General features: G+C 35.8%; 1 long non-coding RNA gene across 3 annotated transcripts in view; it reads left to right on the top strand.

Annotated features, from left to right (window-relative positions):
- The first annotated feature begins 7,290 nt into the window (after positions 1 to 7,290).
- LOC129901316 (uncharacterized) overlaps positions 7,291 to 26,706 on the top strand; it is a 35,114-nt gene continuing 15,698 nt past the window's right edge. Inside the window, exons 1-4 of one of the 3 annotated variants that reach the window (XR_008769812.1) lie at positions 7,291 to 7,921; positions 16,979 to 17,043; positions 17,586 to 17,634; positions 19,370 to 19,406. This is a non-coding gene — a long non-coding RNA (uncharacterized LOC129901316). The remainder of the gene's footprint in view (positions 7,922 to 16,978; positions 17,044 to 17,585; positions 17,635 to 19,369; positions 19,407 to 26,706) is intronic. The other 2 variants (XR_008769810.1, XR_008769811.1) reach the window with 2 other exon arrangements.

Here is a 26,706-nt window from a genome sequence, read left to right as displayed (position 1 = left end):
ATATCATATTTTGAGGCAAATTAGTAAGGTGGCTTATGAGTTAGATTTGCCTTCAGATTTGGCATCCGTGCATCTGGTGTTCCATGTATCATTATTGAGGAAGTTTGTTAGTGATCCTAGCTCAATTGTGCTATTGGATAACATTGAGGTTAAAGAAAGTCTTTCTTATGAAGAGGTTCCGATTGAGACCTTAGAAAAATGATCCCAAGGCAAGGACCACGCCTTACCACCACGGGCTGTGTAGCCTTTCATGGACCGTGGTGGTCACTCCTGTAGACCTCCCTGTAGGCCCTGCACTACGACCATGGTTCACGAATTGTGATGACCTCCACGGACCATGAGGGCCTCTATGGAGGAAGTCCTAAAACATTTCCCTTACAATACTAGATTTCAAGACCAAGTCTATTACCACGGAACCACCACGGGCCGTGGTGATGATCACCGATCATGATGGGCCCTCCATGGTGAGTTCTAGTTTTAGTTAAATGAAGGGTAATTCGGTCATTTCCCAATCTTTTATTAATGTATGTGGACCTTTTTTGGACTAGATTAATTAAGTAATTGGCTTAAATATTCCTAAATCTATTCTTTTCCCTTGTTAATTTCCAAACAACTTTATGACTTCTCTCTCAAGGTTTCTTCAAGAGTTCATCTTCTTCATCCAGTTTGGCTAGGTTTTCTTCTAGAACAAGTCTCCTCTCTCAATTCCAAGTTCAAAATCAATCAAAGTATGTAGGGATTGATCCATGAGTCTCTTTCATCCATGGCGTTACAAAGTTTTCATTCAAAATCTCATGAATTTCAATTGGGTATGTAACCTTAGTTTGACAAATTGCATTGGGCTATTTCAATTACATTTTTAATCATTATAAATGATCATTATAAGTATGTTTCTACGTGAATTGCACAATTTTAAGTTGAATTATGAATGCCCATGATTGAAGCTATTTTTAATGATGATATTATGAAGTATGATTATGAGGTTCAATAATTTCAAAGTATTTTCATGGTTCTTATTCAAATTGACTATGTATACGAATTTTAAGTATGAATTATGATCATGGATTATGACTATGTACAAGATATGAATTCTATACAAGTTATGAAGAATGGTGACTTAGGCATCTATGTTGGTGACTAGGAACCTAATATCATGACCCGACCTAGGGCCTAGTCGTAACACGGCGATCGAAACCCCTAAGGGCTCCAACCAAGCCTCTTGTACATATCATAAGCATACATAAGGTAAAATATAAAAGAGGAAACATCATAATAATGTTTAAAACATGAATAGAAATCTGAAAATGCCTTATGACAACATAGACTCAAACATATGTCCAACTAGATGCCTCTAAACATGAGTATGGGCGGGGGCTAAGACATGTCCCTAGCTCACCCTAAATATGAAACATAACGAAATTCTTTGAAACAATAACCAACTCAAAAACTAGTCCCTGATCAATGAGGAATCACCACAACAAGGTCGGATAGAGAACGGCTACTAGTTACGTGGACGATTAGGATCTTCAACCTCAAACCCTATATTATGAGACAATGTAGGAAAAAAGTATGCATTAGTACGTTGGAATGTACTAAGTATGAGGGCATGACATGCAACGTAAATCATGGAATGCGAAGGTCAAGTAAACACATGATAATATAGAATAATTTAAGTCATGAGAAAATTATATTGACCAAAACATTTAAAGCATAAATTCAAAATCATGACGTACTTAAGAGATCATACATATGTGGGATAGGAATCATAATCGACAATAAGACCATGCGAGCTATAACATGGAATTCCAATGTTGCCCCTACATTAGAGAAAAGGGGGAGACTACTTGCCAAGGTAGACTCCTACATGCCTAAGTGGATCCACTAAGCGGTCGTGTGAACCGGGTACTCACCCCTAGTTCTTAGACTCGGGTACTCACCTTCAAGCCTTGATATTTTGGGTACTCACCTCTTAGAAATTTGGGTATTCGCCTCTAATCCATTTGTTCCTACGGTGGCATGTAGTTCAAGAGATATGAGGTTGCTACTAGGGCTTTTGGTAGGGCCCCCACCTCAAGTCCCCTCAGAGCTAAGTCAAATCCCACGGAATATATATATATAGCATAGAAATTATAATAGACATATATCATAGTCATGATCATAGATTTGAAAATCATATAGTAGCTCATTTTCATAACATAAGTGCAATGCGGGTATTGTCCTTCCACATTACAAATCATACATACATAGTTCATATTATTAGGCCTTAAGGCACCACATTGGACCCTAAGTCACCCTTTCCATAATTTGCATGAAAATCGTCATTCAAAACATACTTATAGTCCATGATCGTAGTTGAAATACATAATCATAATTCATACTTGGAAATTCATGATCATAGCTTATACTTGAAATTAGGGTAAGACATGAATGCATGATCAATTGACTTGAAAATCATGAAATTGACTTGAAAACATGCATGATCATAAACTTTATATCATCCCATACATAATTCATATAGATAATATCCTTTGGAAGTATAATTAAAAATACTCATAATTTACATCATGAACCCTAGAGATCAAAATAGGAGAATTCATGGAAAACTCTTCAATTCAATGAAATAACCATCAATTTATATCAAAATAGACTCATGATCATACTTTAAATCATAATTCATGCAATAGGAATAGAGATCATAAAACCCATAAAATACCATACTTTAATTTGATAGAAAACCTTGAAAAATTGATTGGGCTTCATGGATGAAAGGATCCATGAATCAATACCCACATATCTTAAGTGAGAACACCAAATAATTGGAAGAACTTGAGAGTTTGATGGAGAAATTGAGTAGATTACTTGAATTCCTCAATGGAAACCTTTGAGAGCCTTTTTGTAGAGAGAAAAATATTTCATAGATGAATTATACAAGAATGAATAGAATTAGGGGTTTAGGTGAATTTATAGAGTCGAATTAGGCCCTAAAAACGTCTAGTTTCATTGATTAATAATTTGGGAAAGGTCTAAAATGCCCTTTTAAAAAACTCAACTCGGCCAAAAAACTCTCCTAGATCCTCGATGCGGACCTGTAGCGGACCCTACTATTTTGTGAATTTCTTCAAAAATCTATCTTCCTATATACGGGTCCTAAAAATCCATTGAGACCATTTTCTCACAGGTTTTAACCCCCTGATCAATATTCCGAACACGGATTTTCCAAAAGAATTAAAGATGATGCATTAATTGAGCGGCCTATTCCCAAGGCATTCTTAAGGTACTTATAATCATTTTTGAGGGATGTTACACCTAATGACATGAATTATGCAAGTATGGTATTGTAATGTTGAAAGACTTATACTCACATTACAAGTAGGACATGAAAATGACCTACTCTATGAATTATGAAGTTTATGAATAAGTTTATGATATATGCTAAGTATGATCACTATGTTATGTATTCTGTGAGATTTGACTTAGCACCGAATGATGACTTGAGGTGGGGGCTCCACCTATGGGGTCCTTATATAAAGTCTCTTCTCTCATAACAATGTGCCACCATAGGATTGCCTTTATGGCCTAGCTAATTGATCCATATATAGCGTATGTAGATGACCCACCTATCGGGGTAGAGTCTACCTCGGCAAGTAGATTTCCCTTTCTTCCGTTGTATGGGGAGACCTCAGAATTTCATGTAATAGCTCACATGGTCTTATTGTCGGTTATGATTCTATCCTATACATATGTATACTACTTTTATGTTCTTTTACAATTTGAATTATGTCCTTTTAATACTTTGATCGCTATGGTTTTCTCTTGACTTTACTCATTCTCTTTATCATGTATGTTATTCGATCATTGCATCCTATGATTTACATTACATGGCATGCCCACATACTTACTACATTCAAACGTACTAAGCATAATATTGCCTACATTATTTCATAATGTAGGGATTGAGAATCACGCTCCTATCACACGTGGATAGTAGAGTTTCCATCTGGTAAAAGTTGTGGTGAGTCCTCATCTATCATGGACTAGTTATGAGTTGGTTATTTCTCTCAAAGATTTTGTTATGATTTATTTTAAGGGTGATCTAGGGACATGGCTTAGCTCTCACCCGTCTTATGTAGTAGAGGCATTACTGGACCTATGCTATGGAGTCTATGTAGTCAAGTTTACATCTCTTTTATAATCATGTTTTAGACTCTTCCTATGTTATTCCCGCACTTACTTTTCCTTATGCATGCTTATAATATGTAAAGAGGCTTGGTTGGAGCCCTTCAGAGTTTTGATCATTGTGTTACAACTGGGCCCTAGGTCGAGTCATGACAACATCATCTTCATTACCCAAAGGGACATCGTCTTTATTGTCGAGGGATACATCCTCTTCATTTACAAAGAGGGACATCGTCTTTAAATCATCATTAGAAGGACATTTATGCCATATTATCAAAGGAGATAATACATTTACCTAGAGGGACATTCATGCCATATTATCAAAGGAGAATATCATTACCTAGAGGGAAATCATCTTCATTGCCTAGAGGGATATCATTTTTATTATCCAAAGAGACATCGTCTTTATTGTCAAGAGGAACATTATCTTCATTGCCCATTGCCGAGGGGGACATCAGGTTTATCTTCATATCATTGTTCAAAGAGACATCATCTTCATATCATTGTCAAGGGAACCATCATCATAGTATCATTGTCAAGGGAACCATCATCATAGTATCATCGTCAAAGAGGCCATCAGCTTATTGCATCATATCAACTTATCATCTATTATATCAAAATCAAAGAAGGCCGATATCAAATTATTCAAAAAAAGAACATGTGCAAACTATGGTAAAGGATACTATTTCTCTATTTAAATTATAGTTTATACTAATGAGTTTTATCTTAGTTTTTGTCAAGAACATCTAAAAGGATCCGGACGCTCCTTTTCCTAAGCCCTAGGCATCCGGTTACACCATAGGTGTGGACGACATCAAAAAAGATGCAACATAATGTAGAACTTTTTCTTTGTAGCGAACTGGGACATAGTCCACCATAATCAAACCAAACCCCTATTAGAAGGCATATGGGTATTTATTGAGGTTTATTAGTTTTAGTTTCACATTCAGAAAATTTTAACTCTCACTGGAAGCAAATTTCCAATCTAACTGACAATGCACTAAGAGCTATGAAAATTATGTCCATATAATTTATTAATTATGGGCGTGAAGTGCACCACATTCATGACTAAGAGGTTTCTAGCCTCTTTTTCATACTTGATTTATTTGTCACTCCTCTCAACCAAAGGTTATCTTAGCATAAGAGATTTCTTTTTCAACCGATTAAGTCGAACTACAAGCAATCTAATTCCCAAGTTTAGGGATATGTAGGTTGGTTCGATGTTGAAAACTTGAATGGACTCCAAGAATCACTCTCAATCTTATTTTCGAGCATTCTGGTCTCTCCATAATTCAATGCCAGTATAGGTTTTGTGTTCTTTCGTGTGCAACAAATCAAACATCTTGAATTACAAGTAGCCTGAATTATCATATAGCATGAGATGTGTATGAAATCCAATATTATGGTCCGACCATAATTCTCAAAGTCCGTACAAAACCCCCTTTCAGAAAGATGAGGATATGGTCAGTAAAAATTAGATTTGTCAATTTTGTTTGGCCAGGATCTCTTTCATCGACCTTATCCAAAGAAAGGGACAATTGTTGACTCCCAATTTTGGCTCTCCACAATGTAAATTAATCATCAAGCTTCTTTAATTTCAAACAATTTGAAATAATTAGCTTTTATAAAATTCAAAATATTTTCAAGTTATTTTTAGATAATTTTTTCTTTTTATAATTTTTGAATGATATATATATTTCTATATAATTATGTATATAATTATTAGCTTTTTAAATATTAAAAAATGATATCAAAAATATTTGATTTTTAATTAATTATTCCATAAATTAGAGTTTATATTCTTGAATAAATTAATTTATAATTAAGTTAATTAGTTTCTTTTGTTAGAATGAAGAGGCTTGTTAATTAATTAGTTTTAATTTATGTTATTTAATATTTAGCCAAATTCACTAATTAAACTCAATTTGGTCTAAATTCTTAACTTATTTGTTTAAATTTGAAATCCGTTATAGCCATTTTTTCAATTGCAATCCTAACCATTTTTCACTCTATCTCAAATTCCACTCCAATTTGAGCCCACTTCCCCCCTATTTCTCAATACCCACTAATCCAATTCTCATTGCCCAACTTTACAACCCAATTACACCGGCCCAATTTCCATACCCAACAATACCTACAATACATGCATTTCTAACAATAACAACACACCGACCCCACCCCTTTCCGTTCACCTTCATCCCAAACAAACCCCAAATCCAACCAAACAAACCCTAATATTCCTCCAACCACATGTCCCTCTCCTCTCTCCCTTATCCTCTCCACACGAAAATAATTCTTGAAGGTATCTAGGTGTAGCAATGTCACACTTTGCTTGTCCTTCATCTTGAAATCGACGTCTCTCATTCTCAATCTATTGAGAATTTATTTCAAATTCGTACTAATTCTGGCTTGCCTAACCTTATCTCTTGTGGAAATTTGAATTTCAAATTTCAATTTCCCTAAATTCCCACTCGAATTCCCCCTCCCCTCTCCCAATTCGATTCCATTTTCCCCTATAAATACCCCCATTGCTTCACTGTTTTGGGATGGCTTCTCACTCTCAAGAATACACTATTTTCACTCAAGAAATACAAAACTTTTTGAGTTCCTAAATTTTAAGAAAATTAGAGCTATAGTTGAAATTTTGTTCGTTGTCTTCTGCTTCTCAAATCTAAATCGTGGTGTGGAAGCAGTTTCGTGGTTAAGCTTTTTGTCCCGTAACGCTGCTCTGAAGAAGGTGAATCCTTTTCCTTCATGTATTATTCTTCAATTTTTTTTCCGGTATAGTAAGTTTATGTAGGACATTCTTGGAGTTTTGATGTCTTCATTTTGTGATTATGTTACTGTTGTTTGTTGTTAACTTCTTTGTTTCTTAATATCTAATATAGCTAGTATTAAATAATATTAGCATTTAGTTTTAATTTTACATAGAGTTTGCCATTTTAAGCATTCAAATATAGTTAGATGTTTCTTAATATTCTCACAAATCAAACATATTGTGGTGTTGTTCATATGGATCAAGTTACAATTTGATCAAAATTTACTAGAATTTGAAATCATGTCATTTTATTAGATGTCCTTGAAATTTACTTTAGTAAGGTTTGGATATTGATATTTGTTTAAAGATATGATTTTTGTAAGACTGACTGTTTTGATGGATTTTTAAGAGAGCATTTAATTAAATCGTGTTTGAATATGCATATGATCCAAATAGCGTGCTTAAATGTTGAGTTTAAATAGTTAATTTGTTAGGATACAAAAGTTTTCTCTCTTGTTAGTATATATATTACTTCAGTTTTTTAATAAAGTGACAAATGAATGCGGTCATATATGTATATGTTACCATAGATATGAATTGGCTGATTATCAAAGTTGTGCTTGGGTCACATACCTCTTTTGTTTAGAGTATTTTTTATAAGGTCATGAGATCATACATATTCCAATTAGCTTACATATTAAAGGCGTGAATGATATTTCCTCTGTGTAACTTCCTTGCTTTATGTAGTTATGTTTTGTCAATTATAATTGGGTTAGTCTACTATTCCTTCAGATATTTTCTTTGGTGAATTCTGTTAACATAATTTTGTTTGATTCCTTTACATGTTATGCGAATGAGTATTAATCCTTATCATCTTGTTTTGTGCATGTGATACCATTTGAGTCCATTGGACTCTATCTTTGTGGGCATCTCCATCAGAATAAAATCGACATCGACATGGAGTCTACCTCTTCATAATGGATCAAGGTAAATTATCAGTTTCAGTGGATAAAAGTAGGTTGTATACATTCATGTAAACGTGATATACAAATAGAGAACTTGTATACAACAGAGCCCATATACAGCGGATATACAATTTACATACATTGGTATACAGTCAGTATATACATTGATATACAAAGAAAATGAGCCAGACGCCCAATGTTTTCAGCAGCAACAACAAAGTTCAGACCCAATGACTTGATGATTATTTGATTTGGGACAAAGTTCCACTTATAATGTCATATTATGTTTTCTTTTGATTATTCGTTTGAATCTAACTCTAGGTTAACTTAGTTAAAATTTTCTAAAAATGAACAAATTTGTTTTGTGTTATTTTAATAATTTTATTAATCAAATGATTATCACAAAATCAATCATTTTGGTTAAGTTTATCTTATTTTCAACTTTTTTCAATTATTTAAGTTAATTTTTCTTTTTCAAGTAACTCAAAATACCTTTCTTTTACTCAATAAATGTTTTCCAAAGTTAGTCAATCAGTTTTTCAAATTGTTGGATAAACGTATGTTAGTGGACATTTCAAGTGCGTAAAATATTCTTGAAATGGAAATAAGAACCTCACACCCGTTCTTGGAATTTCGAAAAGATTTTTTGCTTTAAGTCTTTTTGAAATTAATTTGAAAATGTTTCTTGATTTTACTTTAAAAATTAAGTGGCGACTCTTTCAAAATTGGTTTGTTTCCCTAAAAAGTTAAAATCAATTTAAAACCGTCCTTTTCTAATAAAACATCACGTAGTTCTACGATTGAACCCTATGGATCATGGAAAGGGTGATGAGTCGTAACTTGGATTTGTAGGACCTAATCTCGGGATTCAAAATTTGGATAAGTGTTGGGGTATTCTATAAGTCCCACCTACGACTTGTAGACACTTCTACGGGGCGTAGTACATGGGCTACTAGATAGATCTAACTCCTCTTTTCACAACTTGTCTCAGCATTCTCTAAATTTATCTAAGTTAAAATAGCATGGGGGTATTACAACAACATACTAAGAGCGTCGACAACCATATTTGCCTTCTACGAATGGTAAAGAACACTCGTGTCATAATCCTTCAACAATTCAAGCCATCATTTTTGGCGAATATTTAGATCCTTTTGCTTAAAGACATATTGCAAACTCTTATGATCGGTGAACACACCCATATATACACCATAGATATAGTGTCTCCATATCTTCAAAGAAAATACCACTGCCGCTAACTCCAAATCGTGAGTCGGGTAATTCTTCTCATTAACCTTAAGTTGCCTAGAAGCATAGCTATCATTTTACCAGTTTTCATTAATACACAACCAAGACCAATCCTTGAGGCATCACAATACTAAACAAAACCATTGGATACTTCTAGAAAAGTTAAAACTGGGTAGAAGTTAGTCGATCTTTCAAATCTTGGAAACTCTTCTCACAAGCTTTCAACTATTGAAGTTTCACCTTTTTCTAAGTCAAAGTAGTCAAAGGTGAAGCAATAGAGGAAAATCCTTCCACAAACCATCTATAGTAACCGGCTAAATCCAAGAAATTTCAAATATATGAGGGAGAAATATGTCTACGACAATTCTTAACTGTCTCGATCTTCTTAGGATCCTCTAATACCATCACCTCAAATAATATGGCCAAGAAACGCAACCGACCTGAATCAAAACTCACACTTGCTAAACTTAGCAAATAATTGACGATTCTTGAGAACTTACAAGACAATCCTCAAATGCCCAGTATGCTCATCCTCACTTCGAGAATAGATCAAAATGTCATCAATAAACATAATGACAAATATATCAAAGTATTACTTGAGCACCCTGTTCATCAAGTCCATAAAACCTACAGAAGCATTCATTATTTCAAAATACATAACCAAAAATTCACACTGATCATATCGAGTTCTAAAGGTCGTCTTCAAAATGTCACATTCTCTCACTCTAAGCTGATGATAACCCGATCAAATATCAATTTTTAAAAGTGACTAGCACCTAAAGCTGATAGAACAAGTCATCATTCCTTGAGATAGGATATTGATTCTTGATCGTGATCTTGTTCAATTAATGATAATCAATGCACATACGAACAAAACCATCTTTCTTACGAACAAAGAGAAATAGAGCACCTAATAAACAGTTACTCGGTCTAATGAAACCTTTCCCCAAGAGATCCTTTAACTGTTCCTCAAACTCTTTAAGCTCTACTAGAACCATTCTATAAGGAGGAATAGAGATAGGTTGGGTATATGGAACAAGGTCAATTCCAAAGTCAATTTTCTTTTTTGGGTGGAATACCAGAAAGATCATTGAGAAACACTTCTAAAAACTCATTCACAATGGAAACTGGCTCAAAAATAAGGGTTTTAAAATTTGTATCCCTAACCCATACTCGATGATAGATGCAATATTTAGAAATTATCTTTTGAGCTTTAAGGCATGAGATAAACTGTCCCTTAAACACTTGGATTCTACTCTTCCACTCTATGACTAGTTTATTCAAAAACTAAAATTAACCACTTGGATTCTACAGTCAATAAAGGCATAACAAGCATGAAGCCAATCCATACCAAGAATAATATCAAAGCCAATCATGTCTAACTCTACAAGATCAACTAAGTTAATTTTCTAAAAAACTGATATCAAAGAATTTCTATAAACCCATTTAGCTAAAACAAAATCACCAACAAGAGTAGAGACTAAAAAATTTTCTAAAGAGATTCAGGGATCGACATCATAGTTCATAGAAACATAAGGAGTCACGAAAGAAAGATTTTCTCCAGGATCTAACGAAGCATAAACATCAAACCGAAAGACTTGTAACATATCATTAACCATATTACGGGAATCTTCCTGATCATATAGAGTTAGAAGAGCATAAAGATTGTTCCAACGCTGGCCACCACTAAAACCATATGAAGTACCATACTAAGATGAGTGACCTATAGAAGCAGATTGAGTTAGTGGATGACCATCTCAACCCTTGTGCATTAACTATCGTTAGTTGAACAAGGTCACTATAAAGAATAAGTATCTTCTTTCGAGGATCGATGACAATTTCGACCAAATTTAGGGTGCCACTTTTTCTCTAAGATAGGCCTCAGATCAGGCTATCATTAGCTAAAAGTGAGAGCAAGTGATATTTCAAAAAAAGCCTTTAGAACCAGATATGGTCAATATGAGTTCCTAGTAATGTCCGTTGGTTTAACTAACTCTCATGTAGCATTTATAGATCTCATTAATAGAGTGTTCAAGCAGTATCTAGACATATTTGTTATCATGTTCATTAAAGTCATTCTGATTTATTCTAGAAATGAGGAGGAGCATGAAGACCACCTTAGAATTATTTTCTAAACTCTTAAGGACCAAAAGTTATATGTAAAGTTTTCAAAGTTTGAGTTTTGGCTTGCATTTGTGGCATTCCTAGGGCACATTATTTCTGGTTATGGTATCCGAGTTGATTTGTAGAAAATTAAGCAGTAAAGGACTAGTCCAGACCCACATCCCTATTAGATATAAGAACTTTCTTGGGTTTGGCTGGTCACTATAGGAGGTTTGTTGAGTGATTTTCATCCATACCATCTTCATTGACTAAGTTGACTTAGAAGAAGACTAAGTTCCAATGGTCAGACGCTTGTAAGAAAAGTTTTCAAAATTTGAAAACTAGATTGACTACTGCTCTAGTTTTATCTCTGCCTAAGGGAACATATGGTTTGTCATTTATTGTGATGCATCCAGAGTTGGATTGGGTTGTGTATTGATGTAGAGAGGTAAAGTCATAGCTTATACTTCTAGGCAGCTTAAGATTCATGAGATGAACTATCCGATTCATGATTTAGAAATGACAGTGGTGGTATTTGCTCTTAAGATTTGGCATCATTATCGTTATAGTGTGCATGTGGGTGTGTTCACTGATCACCAGAGCTTACAATATATGTTTACTCATAAAAAGTTAAACCTGAGATAGAGGAGATAACTTGAGTTGCTCAATGATTATGTCATAAGTATTCTCTACCATCTAGGTAAATCTAATATATTGATGATGCTCATAGCAGGTTATTCGTGGAGAGTACTTCTCATGTTGAGAATGAAAAGAAGGATTTGGTTAGAGAAATGCATAGAATTGCATGTTGGGAAGTTCATCTTGTGGACTTTGATGAGGGAGATGTTATTGTTCAGAATAGGACTGAGTCTTTGCTAGTTATGGAAGTGAAGGAAAAGAAAGACCAAGACCCCATCCTAGTTCAATAAAGAAGGATATCCACAAATAGAAAGTAATGTCTTTTTCCAAATAGGAAGATGGTGTGTTGAGGTATCAAGGTAGATTGTGTATTTCAAGTGTTGATGGTATTCGAGATAGAATCATAGAAGAGGCCCATAACTCTAGATATTTGATTCATCTAGATTCCACCAAAATGTATCATGATTTGAGAGAAGTATATTGGTGGAATGACATGAAAACAGATATTGCAAACTTTGTTTACAAGTGCACAAATTGTCAACAAGTCAAAATTGAGCATCAAAGGCCTTGTGGTGTAGCTTAGAATATAGAGTTGCCAGAGTAGAAATGGGAGATGATAAATATAGACTTCATTACATGTTTATCCTAATCTCACAGCTAGCATAATTTGATTTGGGTGATTGTGGATAGGATGACCAAATCAGTCACTTCTTGCCCATTAAGACTACAGATTCGGCCAAGAATTATGCAAGGTTGTATATTTGAGAGATAGTCTGACTTCATGGATTGCCCTTATCTATTATCTTAGATAGAGGCTCCCAATCTACTTCTTAGTTTTGGACATTATTTCAAGAGGTTTGGGCTCAAAGTTAAATTTTATTACCATTTTCCATCCTTAGACAGATGATCAGGTAGGGCGTATGATCCAGACTCTTAAGGAAATGTTAAGAGCTTTTGTCATTGACTTTAAAGGTAATTGGGATGATCACTTGCTCTTATTGAGTTTGTATATAATAATAACTATCACTCAAGTATCTAAATGGCTCCTTAAGAGGCTCTTTATGGAAGGACATGTAGATCGCCAATTGGTTGGTTTGAAGTTGCTAAAGTTTAGTTGATATGGCCTAACTTGGTTTATCAAACTATAGGGAACATGAAAAATCATCCTATAGAGGTTGAAAACCATAGAAAGTCATCAAAAGTCCTACACTGATGTTAGGAGAAGAGATTTAGAGTTTGAGGTAAATGGTTGGGTTTATTTGAAAGTTTTTCCCATAAAAAGAGTTACGAGATTTGGAAATGAAAGTTTTGTCCCCATTATATTGATCATTACCAAATTATAAAGAGAGTTGGCGATGTAGCTTATGAGTTAGAGTTACTATCAGAGTTAGTTGTCGTTCATCCAGTGTTTCATATTTCCATGCTTAAGAAATGCTTAGGAGATTTCTGTCCAAATTCTTGATTGTCAAGTTCACAAGTTAAGGACCAAATAGGTCACTTCGATCAAAATGTTATGGAGAAATCAATTTGTTGAGGAGGCTACATGGGAAGAAGAAGAAGAGGATATGAAACTAAAATACCTCCATTTATTAATTTCTCCTAGTGTCTATGATGAAGGTAATATTCCAATTCCTATCTCAAAGTTTAGTGCCTTCTTGAATATTTGAGTAGTTATTCTTGAGTTGGAGTTTTGAGTTCTTGTATTACACTTGTGCATTGAGTAAATTCTTAGTTTGGTCATCACTCGAGGAAGAATTATCCCAAAGGGGAGATATTGTAACACTTCGAACTATTCTAACTTAGATTAATCCCGAGGAACCTAGAGAAAGTGAGAAATAGTTTGACCAATGGGGAGTACGAGTGCCACCCTACGTCTCGTAGATACTTCTATGAATTGTAGGTGGTCTCATAGAAGCCCCTATCACTTAGACAACTTTTAGTTGTGAGGACCCATTCTTATGAGTCCTTCTACTAGTCATCAAACATTCTGCGATCTGTAGGATAAATTATAGACCTAACTGTCACATTCCACTAGCTACTAGAATGTGTACCTAAGTCCTACAATCAGTCTTATGACCCGTAAAGGGTTCTACAATGCATAAAGAGGTCCATAGAGCCCAACCCTTAATTCTCCAGTTGAGTTCTACGAGTCAACTTCATGATCCATCTTAGGGTCTCTGAGTCATAGACCCATCAAGCCATTTTTCAAAAAGCCCCAATTTTTGCACCTAGGTTCTACAATCGTTCTACAGTCTGTACAAAGTTTTAAGGTCCGTAGAAAAAGTGGTAGACGACCCTTGCCCCTTTTTAATGAAGGGTAAAATAGTCTTTTACCATATTTTCCAAACCAAAACAAGGATGTTTTGGGACTAAAATATATCCACTATCAGTACCCAATGATGCTTTTCGCTCATTAACAATTAAAATATTTGGAGAGCAAGGATTGGAGCGAAGGAGAAAATCTAAGGTTCAAGCATTTCAACCAAGTTATTTGAGTTTCTCTTAGACCATTGATCTTCCAATATGTAAGGTTAATCACACTATTGGATGGAGTTCTTCCTTGTACCTTTTAGCTTCATTCAATCAAGTATTGAGTTTGAGTTTCCTTCCCTTTAAATTGAGTTTTGATTTATTTATATAATCTCTTATTGAGTTCTCTATGTAATTATTCCTATGGTGATGATTCCCATGATTTGAGTTCTTGAATTACTATTCACGTCTACATTCACATGAACTCTAGTTGAGTACATTCATATTGCTTATATTTAATGTATTAAATTTAGATAAAAGAATGATATGTGCCATCTTTAATTTGAGAAAGAGTTTGAGCATGAGATTGAGTTTGAGGAGTGTTTCATTCATTGATTTTGAGAATAATCATTATTGAGTCTAAATGAGTTTGAGTAACAATGGATTTAAACAGTTATCTTGAGACTGAGTTGAGAAATTAAAGTTATATTTTTATGCATGCATTGAGTTGAGAATATGACTATTTTTAAAGAGAAGAGATGAGTTTAATTGAGAAAAGTCCAATGAGACTAAATGAGTTATATTTGAGTACTTATACTCATCTACACATATTTTGGGAGTAGGATTGAGAATCTATTTGGGTAAGAATTTAGAAAAACTAACTGCATAAACTATGTAGCCAACATATGATATGATCGTACTATTGGTTCGGGCAACTCCTCACTTTAGTCCCTAATACGGACTTTATTGGATTTATAAGATGAGTTACGTCCCTTACCCTAACAAGGTATTAGATGGTTGTGGCAACAATAATAGTTTATTATATCATTATGATGCTCATAGTGATGGTTGTCGGTTAGAGAAACTCCCCTTGTTAAACCCTATAAGTCAGAAAGGTGGAACCAAGGAGAAAATTCTCAAAAATCTTGAACTGACCCATGTGAATGAGTCACTCTACAACTCATAGAGTGACCCCTCGAGCAAAATAAGATGTTTCCATCAGGAGAGGTTCTATAACTTGCTAGGATGGATCATAGAAGTTGTTATGGGTTGTAAGAATGACTCGTGACAAAACTTCAGAGACTCTCCAATTGAAGAATTTTGGGACCTATACGACGAGCCCAAAGAACGACCCATAAACACTTTGATTGGTCGTAAACATGATCCGTTCCCAAACTTTAAAGACTTAATTTTTGGCACTTTTCTCAGACCTATAAGACGAGTCATTTAGACGACTCGTAATTCCTTAGATGACCCATAGAAGGTGATCCGTAGGGTTAAAATTCAAAGTTAAATAAAGGGTAACTGTGTCCTTTCTAAAGTTTGGTTCAATAAACCTAGACACTTTTGTGGCCAAGTTCACTATAAGTATTCAATTCTTTAAATTCCCATCCTATTCAATTCATTCTCTCAAAATTTCCCAAGGCAAGAACTCTCAAAGTCTCTCAAGGTTTCACCCCAAATTCAAGCTAGGATTTCCATATTTCTTCAAGGTTCTTTTTCAATTCATAGTGAATTCAAGCCAGGTATGTGGGGATTGATTCATGGGCCCTTTCACCCATGAAGTTCAAAAAATTTCTCAAGTTTTCATTTAATTTCAATTGATTATGTACCCTAGTTTTGATGAATTGCATTTGGCTAATTAAATTATATTTTTAGATGTTATCAATGATCATTATATGCATGTTATCATATGAATTGCATGATTTTAAGTTGAATTATGAATGCTCATGCATAAATCTAGTCTCAAGCTATGGTTATGAGTTAAAGATAATTTTATGAATTGATCATGAGTTAAATGATTTTCAACAAAAGTTTTATGAGTTAAAGATGAGATTACCATTTTGAAATATGAAGTTATTATGATAAGAAAAGTTAAGATCAAAGATGTTATTATAGTGTAATAAGTCCAATTCTCAGATAATCATGTTTAAAGATGGTGACAAGGACAATTCTCACCAAACTTATGGATTCTTATGAATCACTAAGTTAGATGAGCAATTCCTAATATATTTTTTAAAGATGGGTTGATAGGCATTTACTTTCTTTCCTTATTGTATTAAGATCATATTTTATGAGTCTTCGTTGGGATATTTACTAAGCACCGAGAGAACTTCTAGGTGGGGTTCAGTCCAGTAACGCAGTTAGTTACCAAAGGGAATCCTAGTAGCAACCTAAAGTTCTAAATTATGTTGCCCAGATAGGATTGCCTTTATGGCCTAGTAGTGGATCCACATATAGCATAGTTGAGTTGAGTTACTTATGGAGTATGCCTTTGAAAGGTAGCCTCCCCTGTATTGATGCAAGAGTTATCGACCTGTCTAGATGCAGGAGTTATCAAATTCCATGTAATAGCTCGCATGGTCTTAGATATCGGTTAAAAGTCTTATCCCACACAAGTTGAAGTTAAGTTATGAGTTGAAAGTTGAAGTTGTATGATATGAATTGACCATGAGTTTCATATATTTTAAAATGCTTTTAAGATTTACTGATGTTCATTATGATTGGTCATGCATCTTATGGCATATTGCTTAAGTTCTTTTACTTATTCATGCATACCTCCCATACTTAGTACATTCAAATTTACTAACGTATATTTTACGTACATTATCTTATAATGTAGGGATGGATGACACTCATGACCATCCTATTCGTGGCTAGAGATTACCCTAGATTCTCCAGGAGTTGGTGAGAACTTATTCTATCAAGGACATAAATTTTATCCGTGTTGCTATTATTTTGACTTTCTTCTATTTTTAGGGTAATCTAGGATCTTGTCCTAAGCCCCCATCAAAGACTAGACTAGGGGCATGATTAATCGACTTATGATGTAGTCTGATTTGGAAGTCTATTGGGTTGATTTCCCTTAGTCCCATTTCCCCACTTGATGATTACTTTCTCTTATCTTTTCATGTTCTTTATCTTATGTATGCGATTTATGTGAAGATGACTTATGGTTGGGGTACCTCGCATCCCGATCGCTGTGTTGTGGCTTGTCCCTAGTTCGGATCATGATAAACTTGATATCAGAGCACAAGGTTTAGAAGAGTCCTAGGGAGTCTAACATACCACGTTAAGTAGATTCTTATTCATTGATGTGACGCACGTCACATCCACGAATAGAAGGCTATGAAACATCTTAGGAAAATTCTCACTTCTTTCATAATCTATGTCGTACGGTAGAGTGGTTAAGTTGTTTCTCTCTAACGCTCATTTTTTGTGATTTTCAGAATATGCCTCCACGAAGATACCTGTAACATTCCTCAAAAATGCTCACAGGTGCCTTAAGAATGCCTTGAGAATAGGTCGCTCATGTAATGCATTATCCTTAATCTTTTTGGAAAATTCGAGTCAGGAATATCGATTAGGGGGTCAAAACTTGCAGGAAAATAGTCTCGGTGGATATTTATGACCCGTATATCGAAAGATAGATTTTTTGAAGAAACTGCGCAAAATAGTAAAGTGCACGACAAGTCCATATCGTGGACTTACTCCCATTCAGTACAATTTTTCCCAAGTCAAAATTTGGCCAAAATCTCATTCGCTCAAAATTTGCCTATCATGGAACACCTCTGCGTCGCAGAACTGGGCAGTTGTTTTTTGTATTAATTTAGTTTTTTAGTAAGGGAACTTAAGACTTTTTCCTAATTGTTAGTTAATGAACATAGATGTTTTTAGGACCTAATTCAACTCTATAAATTAACCTAAACCTATAATTCTATTCATTCATCTATAATTCACCTACTCAAATATTTCTCTCTCTACAAAAGACTCTCAAGGACTCCATTGAAGACTTCAAGTAAATTCACTCAAGCTCAAGTTCTTCCAAATTATTTGATTTTCTCACTTAAGGTATGTGGGTATTGATTCATGGATTCTTTCATCCATGAAGCCCAATAAATTTCACAAGTTTTCTCTTAAATTAAAGTATGGTATTTTATGTGTATTATGATCTCTAGTCCAATTGCATGAATTATGATTATGAGTCTATTTTGATATAAATTGATAGTTATTGTATTGAATTGAAGAGTTTTTCTATGAATTTACCTATATTGATCTCTAGGGTTTATGATGTAAATTATGGGTATTTTAAATTATACTTCCTAATGATATCATCTTTATGAATTATCTATGGGCTGATCGAAAGTATATGATCATGCATGTTTCTAAGTAGATTTTATGATTTTCAACTCAATTGATTATGCGTTTGAGTTTTACTCTAAGTTCAAGGTATGAATTTAATGCAAGTTATGAAGTAAGGTGACTTAGGAACCTATGTGGTGACCTAGGACCTAACTATATGAATTATACAAATATGATTGTAATGATGAAAGGACGATTCTCACATTACAAGTATGTTATGAAAATGAGCTACTCTATGATTTCAAATCTATGATCATGACTATGATATATGTAATTATGATTTCTATGCAATGTATGTATTATGTGGGATTTGACTTAGCACCGAGTGGACTTAAGGTGGGGGCCCTACAAAAAGCCCTAGTAGAAATCTCATGTCTCTTAAACTATGTGCCACCATAGGTTTCCTTCATGGCCTAGTTATGGATCCACATATAGCGTATGTATGACCCACCTGGTGGGGTAGTGTCTACCTTAGTAAGTAGATTCCCCTGTTTATTTGTTGTATGGGGAAACAATCTTTGTTGCATCTATTGTACAAGTTCGTGAAGAGGGATGGACGAATGGAATGAGGCAGTTTCTAGTGTTAACCTGTTTAACTGCATGCCAACCATGTTATAGCTCGCATGGTCTTATTTTCGGTTATGGTTCCTATTCCACATATGTAAGACCTTATATTTATTTTCATGATCAAAATTATGCTTTTCTAATGCTTTGGTCATTTTGATTTTCTCATGAGTTTACTCATCTCATCTTATCATGTGTCTTACTTGACCATTGCATCACATGATTTATATTACATGTCATGCCCTCACACTTAGTACATTTCAACATACTAATGGATACTCTTTGCCTACATTGTCTTATAATGTAGGTATTGAGATTGAAGATCATATTCATCCACGTGGCTAGTTAAGCTATCTTATCCGGACAAATGTTTTGAGTCTATATTGTCATGTGACATTCTTCATTTACTATTCATGGTTTAGACTATTTTATGATGTTTTTGCTTTTACTTTACCTTATGTATTCTTATGATATGTACAAGGCTTGGTTGGAGCCCCTTCGGGGCTTCGATCGTCATATTACAATTAGGCCCTAGGTCGAGTTGTGATAAATTTGGTATCAGAGCACAAGGTTCAAGTGTCCTAGGGAGTCCAACATATCGCTTTAGTAGTCTTATTGATGATTGTAAAGTGCGCCACATCTATGAATAGGAGGCTATGATACATTTTAGGAATTCTCACATCTTCTTTTTGCGAGAACAGACCCTATACGAGGCTTCCACCTCTCGTGGACAGTCAGGGGTTGAGCAGCACCCCCAAGCCTTATCATAAATAAAAATAATAATAAAAATACACGAAGGGGGATATAAACCTTACCTCCAAACTTAAGGTGGTTCATAAGTTGGCTAACCTACTAAGGTCGGCCAATTCATCCCCGAATACTAGGTGGAAAAGCGATAAACCTATGAGAGGACTCCTCTCGATACAATGCGACTAAGAAAAACGTAAATGAGGGAGACTCTCCCTTTCCATATAAATACGAGAAAGAAACCTACATTAGTCCTATTCAACTAAGCTACATTAAAAACATAGCTAAATCGAAGTAGAGCAAGTATATGAAACTTCCTATTTTCATGGATCGAGAGTGGCTGTGTCATCGTTGTCCTTCTTAATCTTTTCATACCGAGTTTATCCATGTAATGCGGGTGCGTCATGCAAGGCAAGTATATGTTGTCATGATGTTGCTGATTTGGATATGAATAGTGTGTCCATCATTGAAGGAATTTAAAAAATAGCTAGATTTTCAAGATCGCTTGACTAACATCTTCGATTATCCATTCAAGCCGCAACTTCTTGGGTTCCCCAAATGTGGGAGGTAGAATAATTCTACAGCTTTGGATGTGCTACATTTCCCCATCTGCAAAGTTTACTAATGTGCTGTGATGCATATTGGAAAAAACCATAAGTACTGCAGCTTGTCTTGAGTGTTGAGAGTTTGAGTAGATGATAGGTGCATATCTCTGATGGCTTTGTTGTTGATGGCTGCCTCTATTCCAGCAACCTGCAACTTCATAAAAAACAAACCAACTAAACCAATAAGTTGCTACTCCTCTTGTTCTTACTGGTGTTGAATCATTCCAGGCTTCATACTATGGTGTACCTACACAAACCAACAAACAAGACCAAAAAGGACCAACATAAACTAACAAGAGAGGAAAGACCTGCAATATTGCTTTGAAGATGTTTGTAGCTTCCTGATTAGCTGCTTCATCTTATTTCATCTCTTGGAGTTGTTGGTGGTTCATGTGTGGGAGCTTCTTAGTGTATATTATTATGGCAACCTTCAGCATTATGCCCTTTCTCTCTAAATCCCACTGCATCTTCTCAGATACTGCACAACCAAGCAACCTGCACAAGCTAGCAAACAAAGGTACAGGCTGCTATAACTTGTACTTTGGATTTATTCCTTGTGTGTTGTAGATTGCTGGACTTGTTGATGAATGATTTTGTTGTTGGATGTTGTACGTTGGATGGTTTAAGAGTTGCAGCTGCTTAACTACCTGCCACATCCTGTACCTACACCAAAAGAAGCCAAGGCAAGCACATGTACTAGGTATAATATACCAATAAGAGGTTGCATTATAGCAGCATGCACCTCAGTTTGCTGGCTCCATTGTTGCAGTTCTGCATCATACTTGCATCTCCTAGGCAATGTCTAGGTTTTCAAGTATTGTATCATGCCACTACTATACCAGGATGCATATTTAAATGGCCTTCCAATTGATGGTTGATATGTTACAGGTTTGTATGTACCTGCACAGCCAAGAGAGAAGAAAAAAGAAGAAAATATCTCTTCTAATCCTAACTTGTAAAGTTAGTTTGGTTATTCTAAGCAAGCCGGTAGCTGGGGAGACTTTCCCCTTTATATTGATCCTAACAATAGAACCTTCAAAGTAGCTATAACTATGCATAATAATAACCATTTTGAAGAGTAAGTTGGACTAACAAAGTTGAAGAGGTAATGGTGGTTTCTTGATTCTCTTGAGCCTTCTCCTTCTAAAGTTAGCCATTTCCAGCTTGTCTAGTTCCATGTGAGCTCTTGCCTCTTTAGGAAGATCTTGCTTGGTGAAGTAGAGTTCTGGAGCAGTGCATTTGTGATATGTTTGGACAAACTATCAGCTGTGGAGTTGGCTTCTCAGAAGGTATGGCTGCAGCTGAAAGATTGGAATTGGTTGATGATGTTGTTGAGCTTGTCCAGTAGCTCTGTGGCCCAAGGTGGATTTGCTTCATGTTGCAGCCACTTGAGTAGAAGCTGAGAATCAACTTCCAGCACTACCTGTGTATAACCAAGTTGAAGACACCAAGAGAGACCAAATATTGCAACCTTAATCTCTGTTTGGTTGTTAGTACCTGCACCCAAAGGGACTGCATAAGCAAATATGAGTTCACTATGTGCATTCCTAAGGATTCCTTCTCCACCAATGTTGCCAGGGTTATTAAAATCACTGCCATCAGTGTTCAATTTCACCATGTGGTCAGTTTGCTTGGTCCAGCAGACAGGAGTGATTTTGGTGTCATGGTAACACTTTTCAATCAAAAAGACCAGGTCCCTCCAGTTATTTAGCCAATCAATATATGGAAATGCAGTGTTGAGCAGGTTAGAGGTGTCTTTGAAGATGGAGAACTTGACTCTAGCAAGATTAGACTGCTTCCTACCATACTTGGAGGCACATCTATTCTTCCAAAGGTTCCAGCAGATGAAAATAAGAGTTGCATGCAAAATAAGTTTGTGAGCCTCATTCTTATGCTTTGAGTTCCACCATCTCATTAACAAGTTTCTGATAGGTGTGTACTTTTTATTTATGCCCAAGGAGTCAACAAACATCCTCTAAATACACTGAGCAAAAGCTCCTACAACAAAGATGTGCTCAATGGTATCCTGTCCAGGTCTATAGCAACAATAGCACTGTGAAGGAGCTTGTCCAAAGCTGATAAGCTTTTCATTACTGTGCAACTTCCCTCTAAGGATTCTCTAAACTAGGAATGAACATTTGAAAGGGATGAGCTTATGCCAAGTGCATGAATTTGTCACGGTTTTGGTCCTCTTTTCTCTGATAAGCTCCCAGGCAGAAGAGCAACTAAACTCCCCTGTGCTGTTTCGAATCCCGCAGGGATGGTCCTATTTGAGGGGTTGGTAGTTAATGTGAGTATCTAGGATGATTACTAAGGGGGAGTTTTTTGGATGATCAGATCAACATTCTATTGGCCATTAGTAATAAAATTTGAAACCTGAGTGTTGTTGAATCTGCAACTTTCAGTTGTGAAGTATGCTAAGGGGACAACTCCAAGCCAGTTATCCCACCAAAAGAGGCAGGAACCTGAGTGAATTTGCCACTGAATATAGGGCTCAATGTTATGTTTATTGATCATCAGGTGTTTCCAAGTCAAGGATTGACCAGTGTCCTATTTCTTGGTGATGATATTGGCCCTCTGACAGTATTTTGCTTTAATGTAGTCTCCCCTTAGGGTATTCTTGGATCTAAGTATCCACCACTGTTTGTATTGAAATGACTTAGCCATATCTGCAATTTTCCTTACTCATATGCCTCCTTCATCATAAGAAAAGCTCAGATTCTTCCATGAGGACCAATGATATTTCCTTTTATCATTTTTCCATCCCTAGAAGAAGTTGGATGTTATGCTTTGTATCTGCTTGATGGTGGTTGAAGGTGGAGTACTAGCTGATAGCAGGTGTATTAGTATGGCTTGGATAACATGCTTGATTAGTACAACTCTCCCCCATAGCTAAAGATTTTTGCATGCCATCCAGTGATCCTGTTAACCACCTTTGCAATAAGATCAGAATAATAAATTACTCTTTGTCTGCCAATATAGATAGGACATCCCAAGTAAGTTATGGGGCTATCTTTTTGGTTGAAGCCTGTAATTTTCTTAATTCTCACCACAGTAGACTTGAATTCATTGGAGGGGATCATGAAGTGACTCTTATGCTTGTTGATCAACTGTCCAGAGACTTTTTCATAAGCATCTAGAGTCTCCATGATAAGTGTCAAAGTCTACTTTCTTCTTGAAGAGAAGATGATGATATCATCTGCAAAGCTGAGATGGTTAATTTGAGGACCATGATTTGCCATATAGAAGCCATGAAATTAAGGATGATAGTGTAGGTTGTTCATGAGTCTGGAGAGCACCTCATCTTCAAAGATGAATAAGATAGGGGAAAGGGGGTCTTCTTGCTTGAGACCCCTTGTTGAATGAACGAAACCATGTCTTGAACCATTAAATATGAAAGAGTACCAATTATATGCCATAATTCTCTAATTCATGTCAATGAATCTTTCACCAAATCCCATTCTTCTCAAAATCAGACAAGTGTAGGACCAAGAGACCCTATCATAAGCTTTAGCCATGTCAAGTTTGATCACAATATTGCCTCCTACATTTGTTTTTTTGATCTGGTGTATGATTTCTTGTGCAAGCATAATATTCTCAGAGATGCTTCTATTATTGACAAAGCCAGATTGATTAAGGGAGATGAGGTTAGGACAAATTGGAGCCAGCCTTAAATAAAGGAGTTTGGAGATGATTTTATTGGTGAAGTTACTCAGACTTATGGGTTTGAATTCAGAGATTTTGGTAGGATGGTTTACTTTTAGAAGTAGAACCAAACAAGTATGGGTGAAGTACTTAGGCATGGCTTGTCCACAGAAAAAGGAATTGACCACACTAAGAAGATATTCTTTGATGATATCCCAGCACACTTGAAAATGTTTTCCATTCGTCCCATCTGGACCTGCTGCTGAGTTTGGATTCATTGTGAATACTACATTCTTAATTCATCCATAGTAGGCATGGCTTGGAGATCCTTATTGTGCTTTTCAGTAACCATTGAGGGGATGCACTGCAGAGCCTATTGCTGAATATACTTGTCCTCCCCAGTGAATATGTCTTGGAAGTTCTTGCAAGCTGCTTCAGCTATTTCAGTATCTTCTTTTACCCAAGAACCTTCTTCAGTTTGGATCTTGTGAATATACAGCTTCCTTCTCCTATCTCTGATCAAGGCATAAAAATAGCTAGAGTTCACATCTCCTTCTTTGAACCAGTGCAGCTGAGTTTTCTGCCTGAGAATTGCATCTTCCATTTTCAGGTATTTGATGTATTCAACATTGATGGCATGAAGCTTACACCTGTTTTCATTGGAGTGTATATTGATCAGGTTCTCTTCAGCTTGTCTAACTTTCTCCTCATATTCTTTAACTCTAGCATAAATATCTCTAAATTGATTTCTGGATCACCTGCTAAGAGTGGAAGCTAGTCTCTTTATTTTTTGGTGAAAGCTCTACATTGGATTGCCTACTACTGATATGCTCCAACACTCCTTGACAGTGTCCATGAATGAGTGTTGGTCTAGCCAACAATTCAAAAATCTGAAGTACTTTACGGGGTTGTGATGATGATCCACCATTTCCAAGAGAAAGGGGTAATGATCTGAGCCCATAGAAGGGAGATGAGTGATGCTAGTGTGAGGCATGGTGTCCATCCACTTGTCATTAACCATCCCTCTATCCAATCTCTTCCAAACTCTGAACATAATACCTCTTAGGTTGGACCATGTTTATTTCTGCCTAGAGAAGCCAAGATCCTGCAAACCACAAGCTTCTATAATGCTGATAAAGTCAAGACTCTTTCTCATATTATAAGTAAGCCCTCAAAGCTTTTCTTCAGGTTCTGTTATAACATTTAAGTTCCCTAAGGTGCACCAAGAGAGGGGAGTGGTTGACTGCTGTAGTAGGCTATCCCAAAGAGGCCTTCTGAGTTGGTCCTTGCATTTTGCATAGACAAATGTAGTGATGAACTGATTTGGGATTATAACATGATTAACCACACATGTGATCAATTGCTCATCATTTTCCAAAATCCTGCAGTCAACATCTTTGCTCCAAAAAATCCAAAACTTACCATTTGGATTATGGATGGCATAATCCATATTAAGCTGATTTCTAAAATGTTGCAGTTGAGAGTTATCAGAAAAGGGCTCCAATAAGGCAATAAAGGAGATTTGATGCATTTTTTTAGCTGCTTGATCCTTTTCATAGCTCCTTGGGTATTAATATCCCTCACATTCCAGCTGAGAATACTAATCATTGAGAGGCTTTGGAAATGTGGAGCTTGGTTCTTGGTTTGCCTATAGGGGTAGATATAGTAGAGATTTTTGCATTGGTGCTAAGTCTGGTCCTGTGTATCCTTCTGGGGGAAAGGCCCTGTGAACTAGCCATCTGTTGAATCTCTTCCTCATATACATTATCAGAAGAAGGGTTGAAGGTTTTGATTAACTGCTCACTTATAATATCATCTTTATTATGATCTTACAATGGCTGATAATCATTGTTCTCTTCATTTTCTGACTAACACACAACATACTCATTAGTAAGATTCTGTATGTTGGTGTTGAGGATGGGATATGTGAGGATGCATTGAGATTGAAGAGGATTGATATCCATACCCACCTGATCATCATCAAGTACAAACTATTGACATCCCTTCTCACTTTGCTGTAGTACTACACTTTCAGTTATAGGAGTTTGGCATTTCTCAGCAGAGTTTTTTTCTGCAATTTTCTTTTTTATGGCCTCTCTTTTTTTCTTGCTCCAGTTGTTCTTTTTAGCAGTAGAGCCTTTGCTACTAGTACTTGCAATGGAGCCCAAATATTTGGCCATAGAGCCTATGATGTTTTGTATGGTAGAATCATCAGTAGGGACATCTCTTCTTATGGATTCAGGAGTTGGAGTATCTGTTTGGGCTTTGTGCAGGGGTAGCAGGAGCTCTAAGGTCACTCCTAGGGTCAGTGATGTTCTCATGCAAAACATGAGGTAAAATCCCCCCTCCCTTTTGGGTTCCCCATCCTGCAGATTAGTGGGATTCTTTAGAACTCCTCCAACCATACCTCCATCAACTACAGAATCAACAGTAGCAAAAATATAATCTGGGGGGTTTCAGGGGTATGGGGAGTAATAAGTCAATACCTACATTACTTCCTGTATTGTTCCCTTGATTAGTATCTGCTAAAGCAGTACCTATGCATTCAATATGGGGGGAATGGGACTTTGGGAGAGCTAAGTCAATACCTTGTTTTTGAAGTTTGGTGTTTTCCTATTTTTTTGATGAATTCTTCAATATTAAATTC

This window comes from Solanum dulcamara, chromosome 8 (assembly GCF_947179165.1).
Source record: "Solanum dulcamara chromosome 8, daSolDulc1.2, whole genome shotgun sequence".
Taxonomy (NCBI): Eukaryota; Viridiplantae; Streptophyta; class Magnoliopsida; order Solanales; family Solanaceae; genus Solanum; species Solanum dulcamara.
Note: the sequence above shows the minus strand (reverse complement) of the source record. Positions and strands in the feature narration are given on the sequence as shown.